The sequence below is a fragment of the Panthera pardus genome, unplaced genomic scaffold (assembly GCF_024362965.1).
Source record: "Panthera pardus isolate Hobbes unplaced genomic scaffold, ASM2436296v1 HiC_scaffold_12, whole genome shotgun sequence".
In the NCBI taxonomy this organism is placed as follows: Eukaryota; Metazoa; Chordata; class Mammalia; order Carnivora; family Felidae; genus Panthera; species Panthera pardus.
The window spans coordinates 60,016,018-60,043,110 of NW_026526677.1; the positions used below are offsets into that span (position 1 = coordinate 60,016,018).

General features: G+C 49.6%; 1 long non-coding RNA gene across 2 annotated transcripts; it reads right to left on the reverse strand.

Annotated features, from left to right (window-relative positions):
• Positions 1–45: 45 nt before the first annotated feature.
• On the reverse strand, positions 46–26,798 carry LOC109267236 (uncharacterized). Of its 2 annotated transcripts, XR_008421223.1 has the most exons (4): positions 26,551–26,798; positions 25,974–26,089; positions 1,032–1,198; positions 46–436 (listed from the first exon to the last, which is right to left on the reverse strand). It is a non-coding gene; the product is annotated as an uncharacterized LOC109267236 (long non-coding RNA). The 2 variants fall into 2 exon arrangements; XR_002079994.2 differs by lacking the exons at positions 46–436; positions 1,032–1,198 and adding an exon at positions 25,489–25,647.
• Positions 26,799–27,093: the final 295 nt, after the last annotated feature.

Here is a 27,093-nt window from a genome sequence, read left to right on the forward strand (position 1 = left end):
CCAGTTCTGGCCTCACCTCAGAAGCTTTCCCTAAGACCCCCTCCCCTCCCTCCCTCTGAGCTGCTTCAGTACTTTGTTCCTTCTTGGCACTTTGCCTGCTGTGGTACCCTAAATGCTGTTTGCATACTTCCAGTCGCAGGGAACTCCCTTCCAGTTCATCTGAATGGGTCCGCTGCCTGTAAGTTATTCCTTCTCACTGGCCAAGGTCTGCGGGAACATCCATCACCATCATCACCAACAGTGACCAGTTTTTTCTGATAACTACTCTGCCAAGGGAATCTTGTTCTTGGGGTGTGAGTGGGAAGGACACACAGAAGACACCTGAGCGGCAGGTAGCTGTGAGAGCCTGCCGGGGCACGGTTAGGAAGGCTTCCTGGAGGAGGCCGGTCCACAGAGCTGAGAAGAACAAATGGACCTGGACAGAAGAGGGTGGCACCTAGGAGGAGGGAGTCACAGGTGAGCTATGGCACAGAACCTAGAACATTCAGGCTACAAGGTATGGCTGGGAAGCTTGCCCATCATGCCACTTAGGCCCCCCGGGCTTGGGCTCCAGGAGCTGGAGGCTGGCACCCATCAGTCAATATGGTCATAGATAACAGTTCTCAGATTGGTTCTCCACACTTCTCTCATCTCCTGGGATAGGGGAGCCTTCAAGGGCAGGGGCAGGGGAGGGATCCCAGGGGCTTTCGCCCAGTGAGGCTGGGCCCTCCCCAAAGTTCCCCTTGAAGAAGAGTCGTGGGGGGAGAGAGGGAATGGAACGTAGCTGTCTTTCAAATGGGGACAAAGGCACCGTGGGGAGGCCGAGCCTTCTGCGGGAGACATGTGAGTGTGTCTTCCGGGGCAGGTCACCTCTGGCCTGAGCTGGAGCTTCACATCCGCAAAATCGGCAGGGATGAAGCTCTATGGCGAGGATGGGACCATCACATTGTGGGGCTCCCCCGCCCTGTGGGGCACTACCCCGCACATCCCGCAGCTCCGGCCTCTTGCAAGCCTTCGGGAGAGCAAAAGCCCCGGGGGCCAGCGGCCCTCACCTAACCCCGCGTCCACGTGCCCCTCCGGAGGCTCCCAGTCCGCAGCGCCACCACGTGGCCGCGCATGGCCAGACACCCCGGAGCGAGCTGTCGCGCAGCTTGCCGGCGAGCACTCCTTCCCGTAGCCACAGCACCTTCATGCTGCTACAGTCCGCCCTCCTGGGATCCTGGGGCCGAGAAGGAGGACATTACAGAATTAGAGGGATAAGTGCAAAGATTCCATCTTGGAGTTCACAGAAAAGGGGTAATTAAAATCCTGGGTCCATCACGAACCAGTTGTGTGACTTTGGCCGAGTCACTGTACCTTTCTAGGCCTGGAAAATGGGGATGAAAATATATCCCTCCACAGGACCGAATGAGCAAATGAAGTAAATGTTTGTAAAGAATCAAGTACAGTGCCTGGCACAAAATAGACACTCCATAAATGCTTGGTCCCTCCTTCACTCAATCACAGAATTATGAAATAGGTCAGAGAATCATGCGGTCTTAGACTCCTGTTTTGATAACTGACTCAGAACCGAAGGGTGTCATAAAGGTTCGGGATTGTGGCTGCAGAACAGTACTCTAATCCACAGGATCTTTGCTCAGTGTGCCGGACATAGACTAGAACTTCAACACATGCCAGTCAGGTTTTAGGGATGGGCAGACGACTGAGACACAGTTTGTCATCACAGCACAGGCTGGCTCACAAACATTTCCTTACGTTTCACTAATAATCAGCTGCCACTTACTGGACACATGTTCCTGGGACTTGGAGTACTGCTAACATTTCCTCCTCACAACTGCCCCGAGTAATATTGTCCCCATACAGGTGAGGATACCAGCCAGGGCCTGGCTGCATCTGACCAATGGTGAGTCGTTTTTGCTTGTCCGATGTCGTGGCTGGGCCAGCTGTACAGACCTCACGTGTCAGAGAGGGCAGAGGTGCTCCGAGAAACCAAAACAACACTGGGATCCCATTTATTTTCCTGTTGAAAGTAAACTGGGGAGGTTATGCAACTCTAAATGTCTCCGATCAGACCCCTGATTCTAGACCCTAGAGCATGAAAAGCCAAAGAGCCAAGTCAAAGTTCTTCCCCTCCTGGTCCCCATTTCACAGAGGGAGAGACTCAGGCCCAGAGAAGAGCAGCCCAAGGTCGCATGGCAGGTGACCAGGATTCTGTTCTTCAGGACTGACTACACAATTCGTGCGACCCAGTATAAAGTGACAATATGGGTACTCATTCAAGAATCTCGGGATGGCAAGAGCAGAGCGTTAAACCAAGCCCAAGACCCTTCTAATGTCCCACCGCCCACGAAGCCAGCCCTGCTGTGCTTCAGTCACACCATTTACGGAGAAGGAAGGAGCCAACGCCCAGTTTTGGTCAGGATGGCAGAAGAGAGTCTGTGTCGATTTGTGTGTAACCCCATCCCTCTGGGAGCCAAGGAGTTTCCCTTCATGGGTGTTACCATACCACCTCTTTGAAGTCCCCAAACTGTCACGGCCAAAGGCTCTCAGAGAGAAAGGGCGGATGGAGATAGAGATGCTTCCACACCAGCTCACAGGATGTGTCTCTGGGCAAGGCCGCCAGGCATGTCTGGGGCAGAGGCCTACCCTCTGTTCCTACCTGATGTCCACCACGATGGTAGAGGTCATCATAGGTTAACAGGGCCTTGTCCCATCAGTGCTCAGTGCTCTGTGTTGGCCAATGCTCACCAGGGAGCCAATGTTCACTGACACCTAACACTTATCAGTACCTAATGTCCATCAGTGACAGTCCCCACCAACAGCTGATATCCACAATCAGAAAATGTCCAGTGGTGGTAACGTTCACTACTGCTCAACACATACAAGTGCCCAGTGTTTGCAGGTATCTAATTGCATTGTAACCGCTCTAGGCATCCATACCTAATGTCAGTCCATAGTTCCACACCTTAACCATCCAGTTAAGTCCTATGGCCTGTGTTTATTCTTCTCTTTTATTTATTTGTCAGTGGTTGTATTTATGGATATGATTAGGTCGTTGAACTAGACAGGAGCTTCTTCCTGGGTTTACTGTTTAATTCCAAAAGCTGGGGCACCTGGGTGGCTCAGTCGGTTGAGTGGCCGACTTCAGCTCAGGTCACGATCTCACGGTCCATGAGTTCGAGCCCCGTGTCGGGCTCTGTGTCTCCTTCTCTCTGATCCTCCCCCCGTTCGTGCTCTGTCTCTCTCTGTCTCAAAAATAAATAAACGTTAAAAAAAATTTTTTTTTAATTCCAAAAGCTATTTATTATTTTATTGTGCATACCTGTTAGTCAAAATATCCAGATTTAGGCATACACACTTGTGTTTATATAGGTGTATATGTAACGTGTATATACAGTATGTAATTATCATGTACATGATACAAGAAGACAGAGAAAAAGAGAAAATGATTTTGGAACAGAAGTGTCAAGCCAGGAAAAATTTTCTAACTAGTTGCTTCTTAAAAGCAGCAGCTTTTCCGAAGTTGAGTGGTGATTCAACGCATCAGCCCTCCCGCTCAGGTAAGGTCAAAGAGCCTGACTGCAGGCTGAAAAAAACCCAGGTTCCCAAATCGGGTTAAGGCCCTGAATGAGGGCTCCTTAAAAGCAGCGTAACCTGCAGTGAAGGCCCAGGCTCGAAGCCCAGCTTTGCTGCTTATAGCGAAGTGGCCTGGGCTAAGCCATTTAACCTTTAAGCCTCAGTCTCCACATCTGTGAAATGGCGTTGGTTGCTATCTCACAAGTTTGTCTGTAGGGAATAAGTTAGTCAATGTACAATGTGCTAAAACTAGTGCCTGGCATGTAATAAGTGCCATATAATAAATAGCATAAAATACTGGGTTGTTTTTTTTTTTGAAAATTCTTTCTTTTGCCAAACTTGTTAGCATGCTATGATGCAAAATATTCTCAGGCAGGGTTTCTTCAGTGGCCATCAGGTGAACCTCATATTATGCTTAGGAATTTGCCTGAAGAGAGGTTCTACTCTCTGCATCGGTACATTTCAAAATTACCCTTGGGGCGCCCGGGTGGCTCAGTCAGTTAAGCGTCCAACTCTTAATTTCACCCAGGTCATGATCTCACAGTTCGTGAGATGGAGCCCCACGTCAGGCTCCGTGCTGACAGCGCAGAGGCTGCTTGGGGTTCTGTCTCCTTCGCTCTTTGCCCCTCCCCACTCACACATGTGCACACACTCTCTCTCTCTCTCTTTCTCTCTCAAAATACATAAACATTAGCACTGGGTGTTATATGGAACCCAATCTGACAATAAATTATATGTTAAAAAATAAAACAAAATAAACGAACAGTTGTTTTCATTAAAAACAAAAACCAAATTGCCATGCAGTTTCCTTCTGATCCGATACTTGTAAGGGAACAGTGCTTAGGCAATCTCCTAACCATCCTCCTCAGGGCTGGCGGTCACGGATGGAGATGCAGGGCAAACCTTCCATTCCTGTCTCTCTTCCCGACAGCCTCACTCCGTCTGAAATTCCACCGTCACTCTTTGGCTTAAGCTATGGAGACGAACAAGTGTCTGTGTGGGATTAGGGCATCTGCGAACTGATGGAGAGCAAAGGGGTACCTGACCACTTTCTCCAAACGTGATACACCCTAAAAATGACTTTAAGGGGATGTGCTCGGCCAGTTGCGGGGGCAAGATGGTGAGATCCATAAAGAAGGTAGTTGAAGGATAAGGTCTCTTCTACACCCGGCCTTCTCTACCAACCAGTGTGATATCCTGTTATCAGGATAAATTATATAAATAAACTTAAAAAAAAAAAAAAAGGCAGCCTGGTAGCTTTCACTTTTGCAATCTTGGGAGCCCAGATATTGGTGACCCCACCTCCTAGTATTATCACCCAGTGTGGAAACATCCTTTTGAATATAGATTGGATCTGTGATTTGCTTTAATCAATAGAACACAATAGAAGTGGCTCTGGGCCAGTTCCAGACCTAAGTCTTAAGAAGGCCTGGTAGAGGCGCCGGGTGTCTCAGTCGGTTGAGCGTTGACTCTTGATTTCGGCTCAGGTCACGATCTCACGGTTCATGGGTTCGCTCCCCAGGCTGCACTGCCAGTGTGGAGCCTGCTTGGGATTTGCTCTCTTTGCCCCCCCCCCCCACCCCATGGTCTCTATCTCTCTCTCTCAAAGTAAATAAATAAACTTAAAAAAAAAAAAAAAAGGCAGCCTGGTAGCTTTCACTTTTGCAATCTTGGGAGCCCAGAGCTGCCACGTATGGAGTCTGATGAGACCGTGCAGAGAAGCCGTAAGGCCATATGGAGAGAGAAAACTCAACCCTCCTGTATCCCAGCAGATCTTGGACCTCAGGGTCCAAATCACCAGCTTAACATGCAAGTGACCCCCAACAAAACCAGCAGGGGAATCTCAGCCCTGATTGTAGAATCATGAGCAAATACAAGGATTGTTGTGCTAAGCCATTGTTCTTTGGAGCGGTTTCTTACAAGGCAAGAAATAACCAAACTAATCAAGTCTTAGGCCCCACGTGCCCTCAGCCCCACTGCCCCTGTTTTACCCCCTCTGGCTTCCCTGGTAAAAGAACGGCTAACCAAGCCCCGGGCCAGAGCAGCTGAAGATGCAAGGGGACCAAGTGACAAAGCCAGACAGCCAGAGCCCCCTCCAGGGATGGGGCAGAGAGGCACAGGTGGCAGGAAACACATGTAGCAGGTGTTTTAAAGTTTACGAGGTGCTGCCCTGCCCATGAGCTCATCTCTCGTCATCCTTGCGTCTCATGGCCTCCCAGGGAGCTTGGCCAGGCCCCCCTCAGGTTCACACTCTCCTCGAAGCCACCCCCCCCACTCCAGCCCACACAGAGGACTCGCAGATCCTCCGACAGACCACCTCTCAGCCAGGGACTTCTCTTGCCTCACCCCCACTCCCAGCCGAGAACTGGAGGCGTCAAGAGCCAAACCCTCTGTCCCGCCAACTGCCTTCCCCTTCTCTCTGGGGCTTTCTTCCAGACGGAGGGACTTCCTTGAGGAGCCCGAGGCCAGTCACAGACGGGGGCGGGGAGAGAGAGGCTGGTCTGGAACACAGCGGCACCGAGCGGACCACAAAAGAGGTGTAGCTTTTTGTTGCTTCCCGCAGACTGTGGGCAAAGTCATACTTAGCACAAGCTTTAAAAATCCTCTCCCCACACACGGACACAAACACTGTAATTCCCTTGAGTTGCCCCACCCACCAGCTAAATCCAACATCGTGTACAGACATGTGAGAAGGGGGGAGGAACCAGGATGGGTGCTTGGAAGGAACGTTCTCTCGGGGTTCAGAGCAGACCTCTCAGGAGCGGCTACACAGAACTTCCCTTTGCTAACATGTTCTGAAGAAAGCTCCCCGTCGAAGGATTAAGGGAGGGGGCGACAAATGCTTCCCTGTCCTCACACCCACCAGCCTGATTACCTCCCACGTAGCCTTCCTATCTCAGCATCCATGCCACCACCTCTGGGAAGCTTCCCTTGAACACCTCCCCGCATTCTTCCCCAGGCAATGTTAGATGCTCCTCCTCTGCATTAACCCAGTATCTCACCTTCCCTCCAGAGTGACACTGATCACATTTATTTTCTGTTTATTTTTCCAGCTTACACTCTGCCCTGAGGGCAAGAACTTGCTTCCCAAAGGGTCCCTAGCACCTAAGCTGGTGCCTGACACATAGCTGGTTGTCAATACTTCCCTGAAAATAAATAAATGTGTCCGTTGCATCCCTTTTACTGACAGTTAAATGGAGGCCCAGAGGGGTTAAGTGACTTTCCCAAGGCTGCACAGCAAGCTCATGGCAGAAACCAGCTCTTCAGACTTCCAGCTCCTCTGTCCCTGTCCCCTCCTCTCTCCCTCAGGTGGCAGGTGTGTGCTTCACCACCTGAAGCTGGGATGGGGAAGGAGTCCCCTGTGAGTATCCCCTCCTCCTCTCCAGATCCTTGGCAGGGAACTACCTCCGTTCTGACTTCCTCCTGGGTGACTAGATCTGTGCTTCATCCATCCCAACAGCAACCCTACCGGCAATCAGTCCCCCCCTGAGCCTGCTTCCCCAGCTGTTAACATGAGCCCGCCTCAGAGGGCAAGGGGCTCCTTCTAACCAAGGGTCTGTGAACCCCTACGAAAAAGACCGAAGGAGGCACACCCCATAACGCTTGCGGTGGTACACAGCACAAACCTTCCCCAAGCACCAGAAAGGCCCAGAAATCTCATTCTTTCCAAATGTGCCAACATTTCACTTCCATGTTCCGTAAGTTTCAAACTTTCACACGTGCATGCTTGGTATGTTGGTACCCACACGGACGGTGGTGATGGTAGTTTTGGGGCTTCAAAAACAAATCCTGATGATTCGACTGCATCACCAGGTTCGGCCAGCATTTGAAAGTTTGCACAGAGGGGCGCCTGGGTGGCTCAGTTGGTTGAGCGTCCGACTTCAGCTCAGGTCATGATCTCACAGTTCATGGGTTCGAGCCCCGCATCAGGCTCTGTGCTGACAGCTCAGAGCCCGGAGCCTGCTTCCGATTCTGTGTCTCCCTCTCTCTCTGCCCCTCCCCCACTCACACTCTGTCTCTCTCTCTCCTTCAAAAATAAATAAACATTAAAAAAAATTTTTTTTTAAATAAATAAATAAAGTTTGCACAGAGCTTACATTTCACACCCATACCTCATTTACTCTTCACAACCTTCTCATGAGGGAGGCAGGGCAGGCCTTATCACTAACCCGTTTCACAGACGGGGAAGATGATGCCCAGAGAGTAGGCGGCCAACCCCGGGACTTGTACTCAGAAGCGCTATTCCAAATTCTGTTCTCCCCACAGAGTGAATCTGTTTCAAAACGTAAAGAAAAGAAAGAGAAAAAAAAAATCAAGAAGGACGAAGATAATTTTCTAGGAGATGGGAGTGAGAGGTGACAAGAAGAATAAAACCCTAGGACAAAGGTGGCAGGATGCTGAGAGAGTGACTCAAAGGATCGGGGCAGCCCAGGGGGTGAGACGGCAGGCCTCAGGGCTCAGGATCCACCCACACACACTTTGAAGCCCTGCAATTGTCAGGAAGACACCACAGTCTGGCCACAGGGCGCCCAGACACCCTGACCCTGGCGGCTCCCCAGGACAGCAACAGAAGGTGGCGTAAGTGGGGCCAGAGCCCGAGTTCCCATCCGGCAGAGTGGTGGGGGAACCAGGGATCCTTGCAAGAATCGAGTTGGTGGCAGAGCCAGGGGCAGAATCCAGGTCTCTGACCTGTCAGGGCCGTTCCCACCAGAGGGTGCGGCCAACGGCACTTCTTTCTTTCTCCACCCATTTGCCCCTTTTCTTACACCCCCTGTTTCTGGCCTGAGGCTTGGGTCAGGGAGGCATCCCCAGGAGGAGAGAGCAGAGGGGGACTCGCAGAAGTAGGAGTCTGAACGAGCAGTGGATTTCGGTAGTCACCAAGGACTGTCTTGCCTTGACATCTTCCCCTCTGATTAAATAACTTCCAATCTTTGTGTTTTACAGAATTTTAAAACATTTTTCTCAGGTGTGTGTGTGTGTGTGTGTGTGTGTGTTAATTCAACAAATAGTCACTGCTTATATGTTGACTTATTTCATCCTCACTATACAGGAAGATGTTTGACAGATGGGACTCCTGAGGCTCAGAGAGGTTACCTGATTTACTCAAGGTCACACAGTAGGTAAGTGACAGATTTCAGATTTTCTTTTTTTAAGTCAGCTCTACGCCCAGTGTGGGGCTTGAACTCACGACCCCGAGATCAAGAGTCGCATGCTCCACTGACTGAGCCAGGCAGGTGCCCCCTGGATTTCAGATTTCAAAAGCAAGTCTGGAGGCACCTGGATGACTCAGTTGGTTAAGCACCTGACTCTTAATTTCAGCTCAGGTCATGATCTCATTGTTCATGGGATTGAGCCCCGCGACCAGCTCCATGCTGACAGCGCAGAACCTGCTTGGAATTCTCTCTCTCCCTTTCTCTCTGGCCCTCCCCAGCTCATGCACAGGTGCTCTCTCTGTCTCAAAATAAATAAATAAACATTTAAAAAAAAAGAAAAAGAAGCAAGTCTGTCTGACTCTGGAGCCCATAAATAAAGTGTGTATGTGGAAAGCACAATGCTAACCTTACAGAATCAGAAACAGAAAATTCTAGAGTGTCAGCCTCCCTGGCTCTTTCCTCACAGTAGCTGAGGCTGCGGTTTGGTGGGAACCTTGGAAGGGACTTGAGGTCCTGAGGCTAGTGATCCGACGGCTCTGATCCCCACTCCAGCCCAGTCCAGCGACCTCTGAGCAGGGCCAGTCACCCCTGCTTGGTTATCTCGCTGGCCAAGGGTGGTTACTCTGGGGTTGGGAACCCCCTCAGAGAAAGGCCTTGTGGGCCCAAGCCTTCATTCTCCACCTGCTCAAAGCCACCCAGTCGAGTGGGCCTGGATTTGAACCGGGGTCCTCTGACCTTCCTGTCCAAGCCTCCTCCCGGCCCATGCTGGGGCCCTGTTCAGCATGAGGTGTACCCAAGGATGTCTCATGGGCCACTGCCAATTGTGGATGAGTATGGCAGAGTCCCCGCCCAAGTCCGTGGCTCTTTAACAAGGACCGCAGAGATTTAACTAAAAATGTTTGGTTATATGGGGATACCCAGGCATGAAGGTAGGTCAGCAGGGGAAATATTTAGCCTCTGGAATCAGGGGGGCAGGAAAAGTTGGGGCACCTTGTATCCCGGCTGCTCCTGCCACTTCGTAGCGGCACCCCCTCAGCTAAGACATTGGAGCCCCAGGTCCCTCACCAGAGAGTGGGGACATCAAGGCTGTTTGCAGCACATTTACACCACCCTCAGAGCCCCCATCACACTGAGGGCCTCAGATAGTGCCGGCAACTCCCCCACTTCCCAAGGCTGAGATTCAGGCCTGTGTCAGTTTTGACTGGGCAGTACTGGGTGCCACACTGGTACGGAAATCCTGTGACTCTCTACGCCATTAGGTCTGAGCAGGACCCAAGTGGTGATTGGGCCATTATTTCACTGACACCCGGCGCTGATAAGACAAATTAATGGGGCATGTAGCCAGAAACTAAAGAGGAAAAGGAACTAAAAGTAACAATAAAATCTGTCGTCTGAACAGCATGTAATGTTTCAGAGCAATTGCCTATCCGCGATAATGCTTAGATCTTAACAAAAACCTTGTGAGGAGCCCAGATGGCATTGTTAGCTCCTTTTACAAAAGAGGAAACTGAGGGTCAGAGAGGAGGTATGTGGTTTGTCCAGGGCCCTACATGCAGTGGCAGAGAGAATGAGTGAACTCTGGTCCTGGTCCCCGACCTGGTGAGAACAGGGGTGGGAAGTAAGTGGGAAGATGTGAGAAAGGAGGGAAGGACGCGGGAGCACAGAATTCCCCCTATGTCTCCCCCCACCCCGAATTGCCCTTAGTAATAAAAAAAATACAAATTAGGGGCGCCTGGGTGGCTCAGTCGGTTAGGCGACCTGAGACTTTGGCTCACGTCATGATCTCATAGTTCGTGAGTTCGTGCCCCGCATCGGGCTCTGTGCTGACAGCTCAGAGCCTGGAGCCTGCTTCGGATTCTGTGTCTCCCTCTCTCTCTCTCCTCCTTCCCCCTCCCCCACTCGTGCTGTCTGTCTGTCTGTCTCTCTCTCTCAAAAGTAAATAAACATTCAAAGAAAACACAAATTAAAACCCTGTGGAGATCCATTTGCATTGGCTTTGTTTCATTTCTAAGAGGTGGTCTCTCCTTGGAGGCAGGAATGGGAAAATAGCCAGTCTCATGCCCAGCTCAAGAGAGAGAGAACTTTGGCACAAACCTTGAGAAGGAGCAGTTTGGCAATACGTACGCAATGTCCTAGAATTATTTCAAAATAAATGAAGCTGCAAGAACCCCAGCTAGGGGATGGGTTGCTGCGAGAAGGGGGGCCTGAGGACACCCTCTGGGGGTGTATAGGACAGTAATACCCTGTCCTGTTGATCTGGTTACACTCTGTGTTGTGAAATTCAATAAGCTGTACCCCTTGACACATGTACCTTTCTGAATCCATATTACACTTCAGTACAAAGATTTTCTTTTTAAGGGTAAACCCACAGAATAACATTTAACTATATATGTACGTGCGTGCGTGTGTGTGTGTGTGTGTGTGTGTAGTTGTTACATTTAACTATATACATATGTATAGTTGTTTCAAATGCTAACCTTCCATATTTGTATGGGCTTTCCTAGCTTGTAAGTATTTTTTAATAACCATGTTCTTGGAAAGATCCACAGGACAGGGATTATTATTCCCATTCCACAGATCAGGGAACAGTAGCCCCGGGAGGGAGCCACTTCTCCAAGACCTCACCACGGTTACCTATGGAGTGGCTAGCCTCAGGCCTCCCAGCTCCTGCACTGAGCTCTCGCCACTACCCTGCTAACACAGCAAAAGACGGTGCTGGGCAAAAGGAATGTCAAAGGTAACTAAAATCAAAGCTCTCTGAGTCGGACTTCACATCTCATTTAGTCCAATCCTACCATCTTTGCATCACGCCCCCAAATGGCTACCGGTCTCTACGTACACACCTCCAAGGACAGGGACCTCACTATCTCCTAAGGCAGCCCCTTCCATTCTAGATCTGCTCTATGCTCCGTAAATTACCCAGCATTATCACTGACTCCAAACCTATACCCACTCCTCCACCTTCCTTCATCCATCATCCCGCTCATTGGGCTATGCAAACAAATGTGCTCCCTCTTTCGTGTGTCAGTCCTCTAGAATTGGGGAGGCAACAATCTGTCTCTCGTTCCTAAGGATAGGACTTTAAGCTTCTAATTTTCTAGACCCAAACTCTGAGACCAGAGAAATTGAATGGCTTACCTAAGGTCACACAACAATATCAGTGGGTGATTACTGAGTGTCTGCCATGGTACAACACATTCTGTTGACTCTGCTAATATGGCTGGAGCCGCCTGGACACTTGGGGGGGACCTTCTGGGATCTCCTTTTCAGGAGTAGGGAGTGGAAAGGAGACATATCTCAGTGCCAAACCTGCTTCGGGGTCCTCCGGGAGCCATAAGCACCCTACCCTCTCCCCCCACCGCACTCACTCAGGGGAGTCGGCACTCCACCCACACACTTCACTGCCCAGAATTACTTCCAAGCGTCCCCAAGCCTTCGGGTCCTACCAGGAGTCCCAGCTCTGCTCCTGCAGTCCTGGGGGAAATGAGTCAGGCAGGAGGGGCTGAGGAAAATGTGGGGAAGGAAGGAAAACAGTTCCTGGTCTCTCACGGGGGGCTCTGAGGTAACCTTAAGCAAGCACTTCTCTTGAGAGCTCAGCTTCCTCATTTGCCCACCAACATGCAGGTCCCCACCCTGACCCAAATCAGGGCTGCTGGGAGGATCCAGGAGGATCAAGGATAGGGAAGGGCGTAGGCAAATCAGGGACCTGGGATAACAGAGCGATACAGGAGCTATTGCTGTTTAAAACGATCTTAGACCCTCCTTTCTTCCCTTCTCATTCATTCATTCATTCATTCATTCAAACCTCCTCTCTCGGCCAAGCCTTGGGCCAGGCACTAGTGATAGAGACATGAATCGGCCCAGGTACCACCCTCAGGAGTCCATGGTGGCCAGAGGCTGGCGGGGTAGGGGGGCAGAACACAGGCAAGTAAACCGACAATTGCAAACGGTAATGAGAAGCTCAGGGCACTGTGAGAGAATCCAGAGAAATGGAGTCAGCTCAGTCTGTGAGATACAAGGAGGGGGAAGTGGCCTCTGGCTGGACTTTGAAGAAGCCCTGGTGGACAAGATGGAGAAGGGCATAGAGCAGAGGCATGGATGTGAGAAAGGCCTCCCCTCCTGGCCCCAGAACGGCTTTCTAAAGATGCCTGCAAAGACAGGAGAGACTCCCCGGGAAGGAAGGGCGTGAGAAGCCGCCCTCTTTTGCCTTGCTATGGACAGACAACGTGAAGCAGAGAACAGAGAAGCTGGAACAAAAGGCCTTTGAGGTCTTCCTAAGGTCTGAGATTCCGAGCTGACCTTGATTAGAAGGAAAGCACAAGGTCGTTTTCCCTCTGTGCCCAAGAGGCCGTGTCACATCTCAGGACTAAAGAAGGACCTTGAGCCGAAAGATTACAAAACCCTCGGTGGCATTTGTGTGCCATTGGAGCAACCTCAAACATGCACAGCCTCTCCTGCCCTGAGGGCCCTCATCTTCCCAGAATTCAGCTTTCAGCATCCCATTCTGAAGTTCCCCAGGGAGGCCCTCCGCCCCGCACCTCCCGCCAGGGTGAAGATCCCTAAGAGAGGGTGTGGGTGGGGGAGGACCCGGAAGGGCTTCGGCTGGCAGAGGGGGGCTGGGCCTCCAGCAGCACAGCGGCCCAGCCAGTGACCTGACCCCCAGGACTTCTAACTAGCACGCAAGTGGTATAGAGGTCCTTTCCCACATGGATGCCAGTCACCCATTTCTCCCCTGTCCCCTTGGAGACCTACCCCCTTAAGACAAAGGTACAGCGATCCCCTTAATCACAGTTGTCCTCCTCTGCCAAAACTAGCAGCTTTGGCTTCTCTCTCTGCCCTCAGGGACCTTACTGGGTAAAGGTAACACCACCCTGGTTCTGACATGAGTCAGAATGGAGACAGAGAGGAGTTAGGGGGCAACCCCAGGAGGCCGAGCCTCGGTGATAGTCCCCAGGGAGTGGCTGAGGTCTGAGCTGGGGCTGAGGGCCCGCAGAGGAGGCCACCACAGGATTAGATGTGGGGGTGGGCGACAGTGAGAGGTGGGAGTCCGCTCCATATTCTGGAGTGGCTGCTGTGTGGGTGGGGAAATGCAGAGGAGAAAACCAGGGGAGAGGGCTACAAAATGAGCTAGCAGGAAACGCCCATCGTCTCTTTTAAAATTTGATCTTATGGGGGCGCCTGGGTGGCTCAGTCGGTTAAGCGTCAGACTTTGGCTCAGGTCACGATCTCGCGGTCCGTGAGTTCGAGCCCCGCGTCGGGCTCTGGGCTGATGGCTCAGAGCCTGGAGCCTGCTTCCGATTCTGTCTCCCTCTCTCTCTCTGCCCCTCCCCCGTTCATGCTCTGTCTCTCTCTGTCTCAAAAATAATAAAATAAACATTAAAAAAATTTTAAAAAATAATAATAAAATTTGATCTTATGAGGGGCGCCTGGGTGGCTCAGACGGTTAAGTGTCCGATTCGTGAGCTCACTCAGCTCAGGGCAAGGTATCACGGTTGCCAGGTTTGAGCCCCCGCACCCGGCTCTGCTCTGTTGGTGTGGAGCCTGCTTGGGATTCTGTCTCTCCTCTCTCTGCCCCTCCCCTGCCGGTGTGCATGTGCTTTCTCTCTCTCTCTCTCTCTCTCAAAATAAATAAACTTAACCAATTAAAAATAAAATTTCACCTTATGCACAATAGGAAAAAAATTGCGAATGACTTAATCAGTAGAGTTAAGTTAAATAAACTGTTACGTCTGTACTAGGCAATATCATAAAATACGAGGTATGGGGAAAGAGTCACAGTAATTTATGTTTTGAAAGTGGCTCATTAAAAAGTATTGCATCATCTTAGTTGGTTTTTTTTTTTAACGTTTTATTTATTTTTATTTTTTTATTTTTGAGACAGAGAGAGAGCATGAACGGGGGAGGGGCAGAGAGAGAGGGAGACACAGAATCGGAAGCAGGCTCTAGGCTCTGAGCCATCAGCCCAGAGCCTGATGCGGGGCTCGAACTCACGGACCGCGAGATGGTGACCTGAGTTGAAGTCGGCCGCTTAACCGACTGAGCCCCGCATCATCTTAGTTTTATAAAAACTAAGATGTATGTATCTTTGTATGAATTTTTTAAGTGAAAAATTCTCTAAAAAAGAGAGAGAGAGAAAGAGAGTTCAAATGGGGGAGAGGGGCAGAGGGAGAGATAGAGAGAATCCCAAACAGGCTCCTTACTCCAGAGCCTGTCACAGGCTCGATCCCACGACCCTGGGATCATGACCTGAGCTGAAATCAAGAGTTGGACACTCAAGGGGCACCTGGGTGGCTCAGTCAGTTAAGCGTCCGGCTTCGGCTCAGGTCATGATCTCACAGTCCGTGAGTTCGAGCCCCGCGTCGGGCTCTGTGTTGACAGCTCAGAGCCTGGAGCATGTTTCAGATTCTGTGTCTCCCTCTCTCTCTGCCCCTCCCCTGCTCATGCTCTGCCTCTCTCTGTCTCAAAAATAAATAAAAACATTAAAAAAAAAAACATTAAAAAAAAAAAAGAGTTGGACACTCAAAAGACTGAGCCACCCAGGCACCGCTAAACATGGTTAACTCTTAAAGATGAATCACTGGGGATTTTTACTGTCTTCTTTGTGCATTTTTTTTCTATTCTTTCATAAGGAACAATAAGTATTACTTACCAGTGTGCTCTGTTGTGAGGAATATATGGAGCCTGGACTCACAGATATGGAGTCTGGACTCCTTGAAACAATGACAAAGCATCTGAAGATACTTCTGCCCCCATGTGTGTGTCCCCCACCTTGCGTGTTCTGTCATGTGGGAAAGCAACCCTTTGGACCCAAGCAGCAGCTGGGTGCTTGCTTGTCTGGGTTCTAAGTGGCACGATTCCTTTTGATTCTTGCATCCCGATCCATGTAGGACAGAGGCCACCAATAAATTGCACCAGGATCTCTGACCTAGAAGGGCCCTGGGAACTTACCCCAAGTGGAGAGAGGCCGACCTGCCGAGGCCAAGAGTCCGGAAGAGAAAAAGGGCAAAGGTAATGTGCTGTTGAGCTGGTCCAGGTGCATGTGGTAAATAAAACCAAAGAAATGTTCATTAAAAATATACTGAATGAATTAATGAAGGGGCAAGATCAACTTTGCAAATCTTTTTGATATGTGGGAATTTTTTTTATGTTTATTTATTTATTTTTGAGAGAGAGAGACAGACAGACAGGCACAGAGAGTGAGGGAAAGAGAATCCCAAGCAGGCCCTGCGCTGTCAGCGCAGAGCCCGATGCGGGGCTTGAACTCACGAACTGTGAGTTCATGTCCTGAGCTGAAATTAAGAGTCGGACGCTTAACGGTCTGAGCCACTCAGGCACCCCAGGAATTCTTTTTTCAAATGACAAGTGAATTAAACAGAATTTTAAAGAAATTAATTCAACACCAAATGCTAGTCTGTAGATCAGCTGCCCCAGATTAGTAGTGCTCAGTCTTAGTGAGATCCAATGGGCGGGACACACGACTGGCCCCTTGAGATCCAACTGAGCTCTGCTCTTCTCTCCTGGCAGGGCGTGGTCCATAGTGGCGGCTCAGTTACATTCCACTAAGTGAAGGGAAGGGGATGGAACCAGGGGCCTCACTAGCTGTGCCGTTACCCCCTTGAGCTCATTAGTTTCTCACACGTCCCTCCAGAAGTTCTGCACACACGGGATGTCCTTGGACACTTGCCTGAAATTGGCAGAAAGCCCCTGACCTTTTCCTAATGAGAGCGTTATTAATGTTCTCTGACTCTGGAATGACAGCTCACTGCTTTTTTTTTTTTTTTTTTTCCTTCCTTCCCTGAAAACCTATTAATGTAGGAGCATCTGGGGGATTTCAAAGTTGGCAATGACCTTGACAGCTTCTCCAGCCGCCCTGCCTGCGGCGCCCTCGGGCATTCGGTGGTATTTCATAGGTTCACAGAAGCCTTCCAAGGAGCTCCACGATTTCTAGACCAATTCCCATCCAATCACTCTGACATCTTCTGAGCAGACAAGGTTACCCTTTCCTGGCAATTATTCTTCATCTCGCCTCCCTCTGTTCTGCACCACTATGGTTTCTGCCCCCTAACACTGCCACAGGTTTAGAATCAAATGCTGAGTCATGGACTCATGAAGGTCAGAGCTGGAGGGGTCCTGGGGGATAGGGGGCGGTGGCAGTGTAGGTCCAATCGTCCCCTGTGCAAATTCATTTCCCTCCTTTTCATCCTTCATTACCAAGCTGCTCCTCTGTGCTGGGCTCAGTGCCAGGTTCTGGGGGCACAGAGCCGGTGCTTCGTAGTCTCCCCAGCAGCCCTTGAAGAATTTGCTCTCACAGGGCAGAGAGGACTGTAAACTTAACCAAATTGTTTCAGAAAGATAAGGCTTCAATAGAGGGCTGGATAAAGTCTGGGAGAGGGGAGCATGCAACAGAGAAGCCCATTGCACTTGGTGAGATCAGAGAAAGCATCATAAGAGGAGGTGAGGTTTGGAGTTTCTAATTTGGCATTTTAAGTATAATAGTCAAGGGCGTGTCAGGGAGATGTGGGAGTAACAAACGTTTTCAACAAAAACGGTGGCCTAATCGTGCGGAGCTTGGGCTGTGGAGTCAATCTGGCTGGGTTTGATTCCATCTCTAACTGGCTATGTGGCCCTGGTCAAGTTCTTCATCTTCTCTCTGCTCAGCTTCCTCATCTGGAAGATTCACGGACCCCTGTAAGGAAGGCTGTCGCATGCAGCCTGCAGTGTAGGTCACGGTGCCCCTTCTCAGGACGTGCCCTTCACCACTAAGAGTTGTGTGCTTGTTACCAAAGTTTTTTAGTGGGTGGTAGTCAAGTGCTTGCTTTCTCAAGATATTGTGACAATTGTTACAGACTAAAGCCAAGTGTTGTGAGGAGGGGTACTCTTTCCTAATTTACACAAAAGCACCCATTGTGCTGCAGGTAGGTTGGTACCTGTGGTGTCTTTCTTTCTGCTTTCAAACGTGAAACTCTAGGGGGCGCCTGGGTGGCTCAGTCGCTTAAGCGTCCGACTTCGGCTCAGGTCATGATCTCACCCTTCATGGGTTCAGCCCCGCGTTGGGCTCTGTGCTGACAGCTCAGAGCCTGGAGCCCGCTTCAGATTCTGTCTCCCTCTCTCTCTGCCCCTCCCCCACTCACGCTCTTTCTGTCTGTCTCTCTCAAAAATAAACATTAAAAAAAAAGTGAAACTCTTATTAGGCAGGGGTCAGAGGAGCTTCAGTCTTGCCTCTCTTGGGTTGTCCACGGAGAAGCACCCCTGGCTATTTGGGGTCGCTGCCCACTGGAAGATATGGGAAGGGACAGAGCTCCTTGCCCTCACTCCTCTGTCCCTTCAGTGCCCCTCAGATTACACACTGAACTGGGCAGGGGGTAAACCTTTCTGCACAGATGGTTGGGACGATCCTAAAAGGGGATAGTGACAGGAGATGTGCTCATTTAAATAGCATGCCAAGAGTCTGCAAGCCCCCAGCCCCAGCCCCTGTGCTGCTGAGAGGAGTTAATTTCCTGCTCTATCTGGAAACCCATCAGAAGAACCAAAATGTGTGCCATCACCCTTTAACACAGTGTCCCTGTAGGTAAGGTTTCCCAACTCCTGTGTCAGTGTCACCTGAGGGCTTACTAAGATGTCTGAGCCTTACCCTAAATCCTCCCCTAAACCTACTGAATCAAAATCCTTGGGCAGGGCTGGGTGGGAAGGGGGAGGGGGAGGGTGAAGGCAGAAATCTGTGCTTCTAATAGAGTCCCAGGTGGTTTTTAGGCCTGGTAGGTTCGGGGAAATTCCGCCCCTTGGTTGCCTCTTTCAAATAAAGGAACGACCAGGGGCACCTGGTGGCTCAGTCAGTTAAGCATCTGACTCTTGATTCCGGCTCAGGTCATGATCTCACGGTAATGATGTCACAGTCTTGAGATCAAGCCCTGCATCGGCTCTGGGCTGAGTGTGGACCCTGCTCTCTCTCCCTCTGCCCCTCCCCTACCTTTCAAAAATCAATTAAAACCAATTGACCATCCTGGTCAAAGGATTTTATGAAATTCTTTAGTTCTCCTTATGATGGGTGTGGGTGTGAGTGCGTGTATGCATATGAGGGGCGTGTATATGGTGTGTAAGCATACGTGGTGTGCATGCATATGTGGTGTGTATTTGCGTGGTGTGTGATGTGTGCATGTGTGTGATGTGTGTGCATGTGTTGTGCGTGTGTTGGGAGGGCAGCAGGCAGGGTAAAGGTGGATCAACTCTTCACACTACACATTAAAAGATAAAAGTTCTGGGACGCCTGGCTGCCTCAGTCAGTAGAGCATGAGACTCTTGGTCTTCGGGTTGTGAGTTCAAGCCCCCCATGGGGGGTGGGGCTTACTTGAAAAAGATAAAAGTGCTTCTCTTTGGGCAGTGGAATTAATGGCTATTCTTCTTTCGCCTTCTCTGCATTTTTCAGCTTTTCAACAAGAGACATAAATGACTTTCACAATAAAAAAGAAAAAAATTAAAAGGAGCCCACTGTATTTCATTGTCATCCCCCTTGAATCCTTTAGTCCCAGCAAATCCTGTGAGTGTCCTTCTATCTCAGTCTGATGTGTCAGTGGAAAAACGCTCACTGACTGTTTTTAGTCTGGCTACAGGAGCCATCTGGAGACAGCGGCCCCACCCTGTTCTGTCATCCAGGGCTTGCCCAGATGGCCTGGTAGGGCCTCCTGAGCATTTGAGTCCCAGGTTCCAGGCATCTTTGGAGCTGGATCCTGGCCAAGGGGGGAACCAGGTGCAGAGTCCAGCTCTGGAGAGAGACCCGGTAAGACATAGGATGGCACCAGAACAGCCCCATCCAAGAGAGCTGCCATGGCTCCTCACCTCCACGACATGCTTGTCCTCCTTGTGTTGATTTCTGAAATGGCGGTAGGGTGGGGGGGAGGAGGAGGGGAATATCTGGAAATTGACATGTACATTTAGTGAGGTGATACTTCTTGTTTTCCCGAAAGGCTCTTATTAAATCTGCAAGTTATACCCAGAATGGAGCACAGTGGCAGACTCCTAGTAGATGCCAATAAGTCTGTTAATAAAAGAATACATGGGGCGCCTGGGTGGCTTGGTCGGTTAAGCGTCCGACTTCGGCTCAGGTCATGATCTCACGGTCCGTGAGTTTGAGTCCCGCGTCGGGCTCTGTGCTGACAGCTCAGAGCCTGGAGCCTGTTTCAGATTCTGTGTCTCCTTCTCTCTCTGCCCCTCCCCTGTTCATGCTCTGTCTCCCTCTGTCTCAAAAATAAATAAACGTTAAAAAAAAAAAAAGAATACATATATTAAAAGGAAAAAGATAATACCTATCTTTTTGTAAGTGCAACCTGCCTCCCACTGATCCCAAAGGAAGCGATGTTTGTTTTGGGGTCTCCCCTGGTCTTGGTTAGCTTGGCACAGTCCCCCTGGGGACCTTGAAGAGACACAGTGACCTGTGAGCCCTGTCTGAGGGGACGGGCATTTCCCCTCATGTCTTCATACACACAGAGTTCCTCATCCACCTCCCCAGGAGTATGAGAAAGTTTCTTCTCAGGGCACAAAGTTTCTGCTCAGTGCTGGGCTCCACCATGCCACTACCTCCTCCTGTCTGTGGCTTGTGTAAGATTCTTATCCGAAGGAGGGCTTTCCTTTAGGAACATCTGTGCTCACAGAAGATAAGGGAAGGAACTGAGCAGCCACGGTGTAACCACATGCTCATTTAAAGCAACAGGCACCTCTCACTTCTATTGCAGAGCGAAAGAACGGCAATATCTAAAGAGATATTAGGCTGACCCCTACTAATACGAAAAAAAAATAGGATTCATTCCAGACGTGGAGTATTTCATCATTATAAAAAAATGAACTATTTTGAATGATTGTCCCCTTGGCCTCAGAAGGGAGTGACGGAGTCCAGGGTCCAAAGGGATGTGGTCCAAAGCTAGTGGTCTCTGAGTGGGTCCCCTTGGTGGGCCTGGCACCTCCACCCCCATTCTCTAGCTGCTATTGTGCCCCCACCCTCACTCCCCACCAGCACACTGGGAGGTGCAAGTGGAGATCAGGAACAGACAAGGATTAATGTGACCGTTGCAGATTTAACCTGGCATTGGGTCCTTCTTCAAGATACCTGTGCAAAATCAGTGGCATTTGTCTTGTGGGAGGATCTGTGGGTCCCTCACAGCCCTTCCCCATCCTTGGGGAAGTCCCTTGATATGGCTTTGCCTTCTCTGGCTGAAAGCTCTCCTCTCCTCTTAGCTCAGCTCCAGCTTGTCCCCTCTGAGAGGCCACCTGCCCTCTTAATCCAACTCTTCTCCTTGGAGGCACATCTGGCCCGTTGCAAAAACCCCCTTGCTCAGCCAGAATCTGGGCTGTTCTTCAAGTAAAACCATCTCCTGATTTTGCCACCAGTGGGCGCTCTAACCAAGCCTCTAGCCAATACACGTTTTTAGGTGCGGATCGGGTATTGATCTCTACGCTCGCAAAATGTCGAAGCCACATTCTCTGGATGGTTTCCTGGAAGCCCCCTCAGTTGGCTTCAGTAAGGAAGAGGATCCCCTTTAGCCTTCCCATGTGGAAGTCAGGATGGGGCACAGGCAGGGACAGAGATGGACAATACCGTCCACTCTCCAGTGAAACCCTCACCTCCCCCTTCTCCAGCTTTCTGTGTATCTTCACAGTAAGGGTTTTAGTCTCTTAGTAAATCCCATGTAGATTGTTCTTCCCTTGGTCCTTAGTGCCTCCATGGACACTCTGAGACAAACAGGAAGTTGCCTCAACCCTGTTGGGCTTCAGTGATTCTAGATTCACATGGAATCTGTGGGATGTAGATTCAGATTCCCACCCTTTGCATAACAAGCCCTTTGGGCAAGTTGCTGAACTTCTCTTGGTCCCAGGATCCTCACTTGCAACTTGGGCTTTAAAATCCTTATTTCACAGAGTTTGGGAGAAGTTTAGACAGATAATATTGTGGGGCATTGGGCATAGTGCCCAGCTTATAATAAATGCTCCCCTAAATGAGAGTCATTATTCACGTGGTCCTGCTCAGGTAGAAGCTTCCTGCTCTGGGCCTGGGAGGCATCCAGGCTTTCCAGGGCTGCTCTGCAGAGGGGTAAGCTCATCCATTATGCTGCCAGTTGCCAGCTTGCCTCCTTGAGGAACCGTAGGGAAAGACCACAGGTGTTATCTTCACACAGGGTGGGTTCTCTTTCTACCCTACCACTGCTCAGCTAGGTCACCTTAAACATCTCTGGGCTCCTGGTCCCTCCCCTGAGAAGTGAAGGCAACATCAAACTGTTTCGGAATGAAACCTTCCTTGGTCTCAGCGGGCTGCTGTAAAGATGAAATTAAGTGCCATATGGCAGATGTCTGGCACAAGCCTTGCGGCCCGGGAGCCCTCAGCAGTGATTAAATCCCTCCTCCTCCCCCTGAGAGGGATCAGTGGGGATGGTGCCTGTCACTTGCATGTCTTCATCCACAAAACTGCTGTGATGGCTGAAGAAAAGAGCGTCCTGTCACAGGTCGCCTGCGCTGTGAAGGGAGAATGGGCTCTGACCATTAGCAGGAAGCAAGAAGAGACCAGAGGTTCTGGGAAAACTTCCTGCAGAAGAAACCACTCTAAATGTTCCTCCCCAGGGAAGATTCAGAACGGTCTGTTCTGCTGAAACGCGGGTTTCTCTCACAGGAGTAGTTGCACACGATTGGTAAGGAGGGCTGTAGTGTCCATATTATGTGGGAGCCATATTGATTCCTGTATAATATATTCCAGCATGCTTGTGTTTTGAGGCAATTAGGAACAAGCTTTCTCACAACTAAAGAGGAAGCTCTAGCCTTTTCAGAAGATCTCACAGAAATGCTGAGAATCCTGCAGAAGTGCTTTTCTCTGGTATGCGTTGTTGCTGATTTAGTGGCTTCAGGAACCGCTGTCCTTTCCACTATGTTAGGCTCTCTGAGGAAGCAGATCGTGCAGATGAAGAAACTGTGGAGACACTTCCTCTTGTATTTATGAGAAACTGCTTTAGCTTTTGAAGAAGTCTAAATCATAGCTCAGGAATCTGAGGGATCCCAGAGGGGGGCAACTCCACAGTTGTCACTTTGATGAATCCGGTTCCGTCAGAGGCAAATGCCGCAAAAATCCTACATCTGGGACGAGGTACCTCAGGCTTAAGGCTGCTAGCACAAAGTGACCTTGATGCTGGGTAAAAAGGCCAGCAGCCACTGAGCCACCATTTATTAGGATTGGTGCTGTTTTTGTTAGAGTTCTGCTTACAAAGACCCATAGGTTTTAACTTATTCCACTGTTGTTGTGAAACCCTATCATTTTTACGCCAGGGGATTTTGCAAAAGGATTTTCGTTTGTTTTCTTTTCAGGGCCTTGCATATGACATTATGGCAAAAATGCCCACATTAGGATCCCGTGGGCCAATCCAAACCTCCAAGAAGCAAAAATTAAGAGTGCTTTGGGGCAGTTCAGTTCCCCCTCAACCTCGTGTTTTCCAGGGTTGCTAAAGCCATGTTTCCAGAACAAGAGAATATTCCTCATATAGGGAAAAATAAAATAAAATTCAGATGTTACCTCCTCCAGGAAGCCCTCCCTGCAGCCTTCTCCCAGGCTGGGCTAGGGCCCCCCTCTGGGATCCCTCAGATTCCTGCATTTCTCTGTGTCAGCTCAGAGAACTTGTGTGATAACTGCCTACATCCATCTCTGCTTCCGCCCCTGAACGGGTTTCACTGGTCTTCAGAGTCGGAGGTCCAGGGCCCAGCACAAGGCCAGGCAGTGGGGTGGCCTCAGGGAGTGCTGTGAACCGAACAGAATGATACATGAACACTGCTGGGGGCTGGTGAATATAAATAGTGTGACCCTGCCTGTACTTCTAGCCAGTGAGAACTCATTTCAGGGACAGTTTACCACTAGAAGCCAGTAGTAAGCCCGTGTGTAAACACTTTTTACAAAGCTTGTGAAGTATTGAGCTTTGTTTACGAGCTCTGGTCCAGGCCTACCCACAGCCCCCCAGTCCCCCTGAGGTTTGAGTAGCTGTGTGGATGCACAGAAAACCCAGTTCGGGCTCCAGAATGCTGTGCGTGACGGGGAAGAAAACCAAAGCAGGAGAGTATAGGGAGGATATAAAAGTGTTGGGCCGTAAATGAAGCCATGCTGTAAGCCACACTCTGACGTCCTCATGCCGCACGACCTAGAGAGTCACTGTGACTCTTTGGGTTTCAGTTTCCTCAACAGCAGAATGAGGTCCTTGGAGTAGGCCCCACCATTTGTTCAACATATATTGGTTATCAGGACCTACGCAGTCCCTCCGCAGAGGGAAGAAGGATTAACATTTACGGAGCACCAACTGTGTCCCAGGCACTTTGTATCTAATATCTGACTTAATGCCTCCTCCAAGGTAAGCTTTATAATCCCCATTTTATAGCTGTGGAAACTGAGGCTCAAGAGGTTAAGTGACTTATGTGTTTGCGGAGTTAGCAAGTGACAGAGCCGGCATTTGAACCCAGATCTGCCTGACTCTGAAGATTAAGATGGTTCCCATCCAACCTGAGCAGTCTATGATTCCATGATTTAAAAACATAATACTTCAGGAGAATGTGTACTCATTGCTGTCCTTACATCTGTGCTTTTAATTATTTAAATGTTTTAAAATTTCTGGGACCCCCCTGAGTGGCTCAGTCAGTTAAGCATCTGACTCTTGACTTTGGCTCAGGTCATGATCTCACGGTTGTGGGATCGAGCCCCTTGTCGGGCTCTGCACTGACCGTGGTGCCTGCTTAAGATTCTTTCTCTCTCGGGGGCACCTGGGTGGCTCAGTCAGTTCAGGGTCCGACTCTTGGTTTTGGCTCAGGTCATGATCTCATGGTTCATGAGATCGAGCCCCACATTGGGCTCTGCACTGACAGCAGAGAGCCTGCTTGGATTCCCTCTCCCTCTGTCTCTGCCCCTTTCTTCTCACTCATGCACTCTATGATTCACGTGCTTTCTCTCTCTCTCTCTCTCTCAAAAACAAAAATTAAATTTTTTTTAAATTACAAAACTCTGATTCAGAAAATGGATAACATCCTGCTCTAGATTATATGTTACAAACATCTAAAAGATGGCTCATTCAGCCATTCATTATTTATTCACTCGATGATTCAACAAATACTTATCGAGTGCCTAGGTACTGACCACACACTGTTCGAAGCACTGGATAATCATAATGAACAAAGACAGACAAGGTCTCTGCTCTCATGGAACTGATGTTGTATTGGGAAATAGACAATAAAGATATAAACAACTAAGTAAGAGGATTTCAGTTCATTATAAGCTCTAAGACAAATGTAAACTAGGAGAAACGATATGGCAGACTGCAGATCCACCTACGTCAAGGCAGTTAGAAATGGCCTCTCTGAGCAAACAAAGTTTCTGCTGAGACCAGGGTGAGAAGGACCCAACCATGTGACGATTGAGGGCAAGTACTTCCTAAGTTGAGGGAACAGCAGGTGAAAAGGCACTGAGGTAGGGACAAGCTTGACTCTCTGAGGAACAAAGAGGAAGCCAGTGTGGCTGGAGTAGATCAATGATTCGGAAAGTGGCAGAAAATGGGGCGCCTGGGTGGCTCGGTCGGTTAAGCATCCGACTTCAGCTCAGGTCACGATCTCACAGTCTGTGAGTTCGAGCCCCGCGTCAGGCTCTGGGCTGATGGCTCAGAGCCTGGAGCCTGCTTCCGATTCTGTGTCTCCTTCTCTCTCTGTCCCTCCCCCATTCATGTGCTGTCTCTCTCTGTCTCAAAAATAAATAAAAACGTTAAAAAAAAAAAAAAGAAAATGATGTGGGAGGTGGCTCCGTGAGGCGATGGTACAGAGTTTACATAGCTGTACAAAGTCACTGGCAGAAGGTAAGCAGGGTAATGACATTGAACCTTAGAGAAGACAGGAACCTTAGAGGCACTCTGACCCAAGCATCTCACATTGGTCATGAAAAGACCTGTTCAGAGACCCAACAAGGCCAATTAGTGGGGGAGCCAAGAGTTAGTGGAAAACCCTAGTCTCCCTGCTCCCCAGAGTGTTAAAACAGAGCTCTTGGCCAAACCAGGGACCCCCTGGCTGTGATGCAACTGCCCAGGCCACCGTTGTGTCTCTGTTCTGATCAACTGCACCAACCTTCACTGGTCTTCGGACTCCCACCCTTACCCTCCTAAGGTTTATTGTCTACACAGCAAGCAGAGCAATGATGTTCACGTTAAAACTTAATTTAGATCATGTCAGACCTCTGATCAAACCCTCCGATGGTTTCGCTGTACCTCACCATACCTGTTCATTTCTATGTCTTCCCACCAGAGTTGAGGGCAGGCTCTTGTCGTAGGTATCCCTGGATCCTTGGTGTGCTGAACACAGGATTTGGCAAGCAAAAAACACTTCGATAAGTGCTGAAGGAATAAACATGTATAGATATAAAATGCTGCAAGCAAGCAGACCTGGTGATTTACTTTATGCCTCTGTAGGCGTCTGTCTGGTTATCATTTATGCATAGCACATTGGTTAAGAGCATGGGCTTTGAAACAGCCTGCTAAGGTCGAAAACCTGTCTCTTCCACTTACCAGTGGTTTGACCCTGGATAAGTTACTAGCCCCTTTGTGTCTCAGTCTCCTTGTTTGTGTAATGGGGATAATAATAGTATCTAGATGGCTTCAATGGAGACTCCTGGTATAGGAGACAAAGCACTGCCTTTGGAGGCTTCCCCAAATTAGCCGGTGTGAACTTGGGCAAGTCACTTCAGCCTTTAGAATCTGTTTCCAAATCTGAAAAATGCAGATAAGCTTACTTGCCCCATTTGACTACAGCTTTGAGATCAAGTGCGATTATGTATATCAAATTTCTAGCTCAGTACCTGGCACGTCCTCAAAAGGCGACGAACGTTTCCTTTCTTCTCCGCCTTGGTCTGTGAGTTCACCAAGCCCGCCAAGCAAGGGATCCTTGTAAACTGCGCCTGAATCTGCCCACGCCCTTAGTGCCTAGCACAGAGCCTGACCCTGTGAACAGACAATAAACAGTAAATGGACAATAAACAGCAAACAGACAATAAGCACTTGTGGACTCTTACTTATATAGGCTGCTTTTGCAATATTTCCCACACCTCTCCCCTTGGTTTCTTTTTTTTTCTTTTTTTCTTTTTCTTTTCTTTCTTTTTTTTTTTTTTTTGCTAGAAATCTTGTCCAGAGCATCATCTCTCACAATGGCTATGCCAACGACCACCTACCTATTTCCCCACCCTGGGAAGGGCTTGTCCCTTCAGCTGTGCTGAACACGGTACCAGATTCACCTTTCTGAAGCACAGCTCAGACCATGTCCCTTGCCTTGCACAGAAGACTTTGTGATTTTCTAGGGCTGACCCAACCCACCCCTGCTCCTTAGGCTGCTGTTTGAGGCTCAC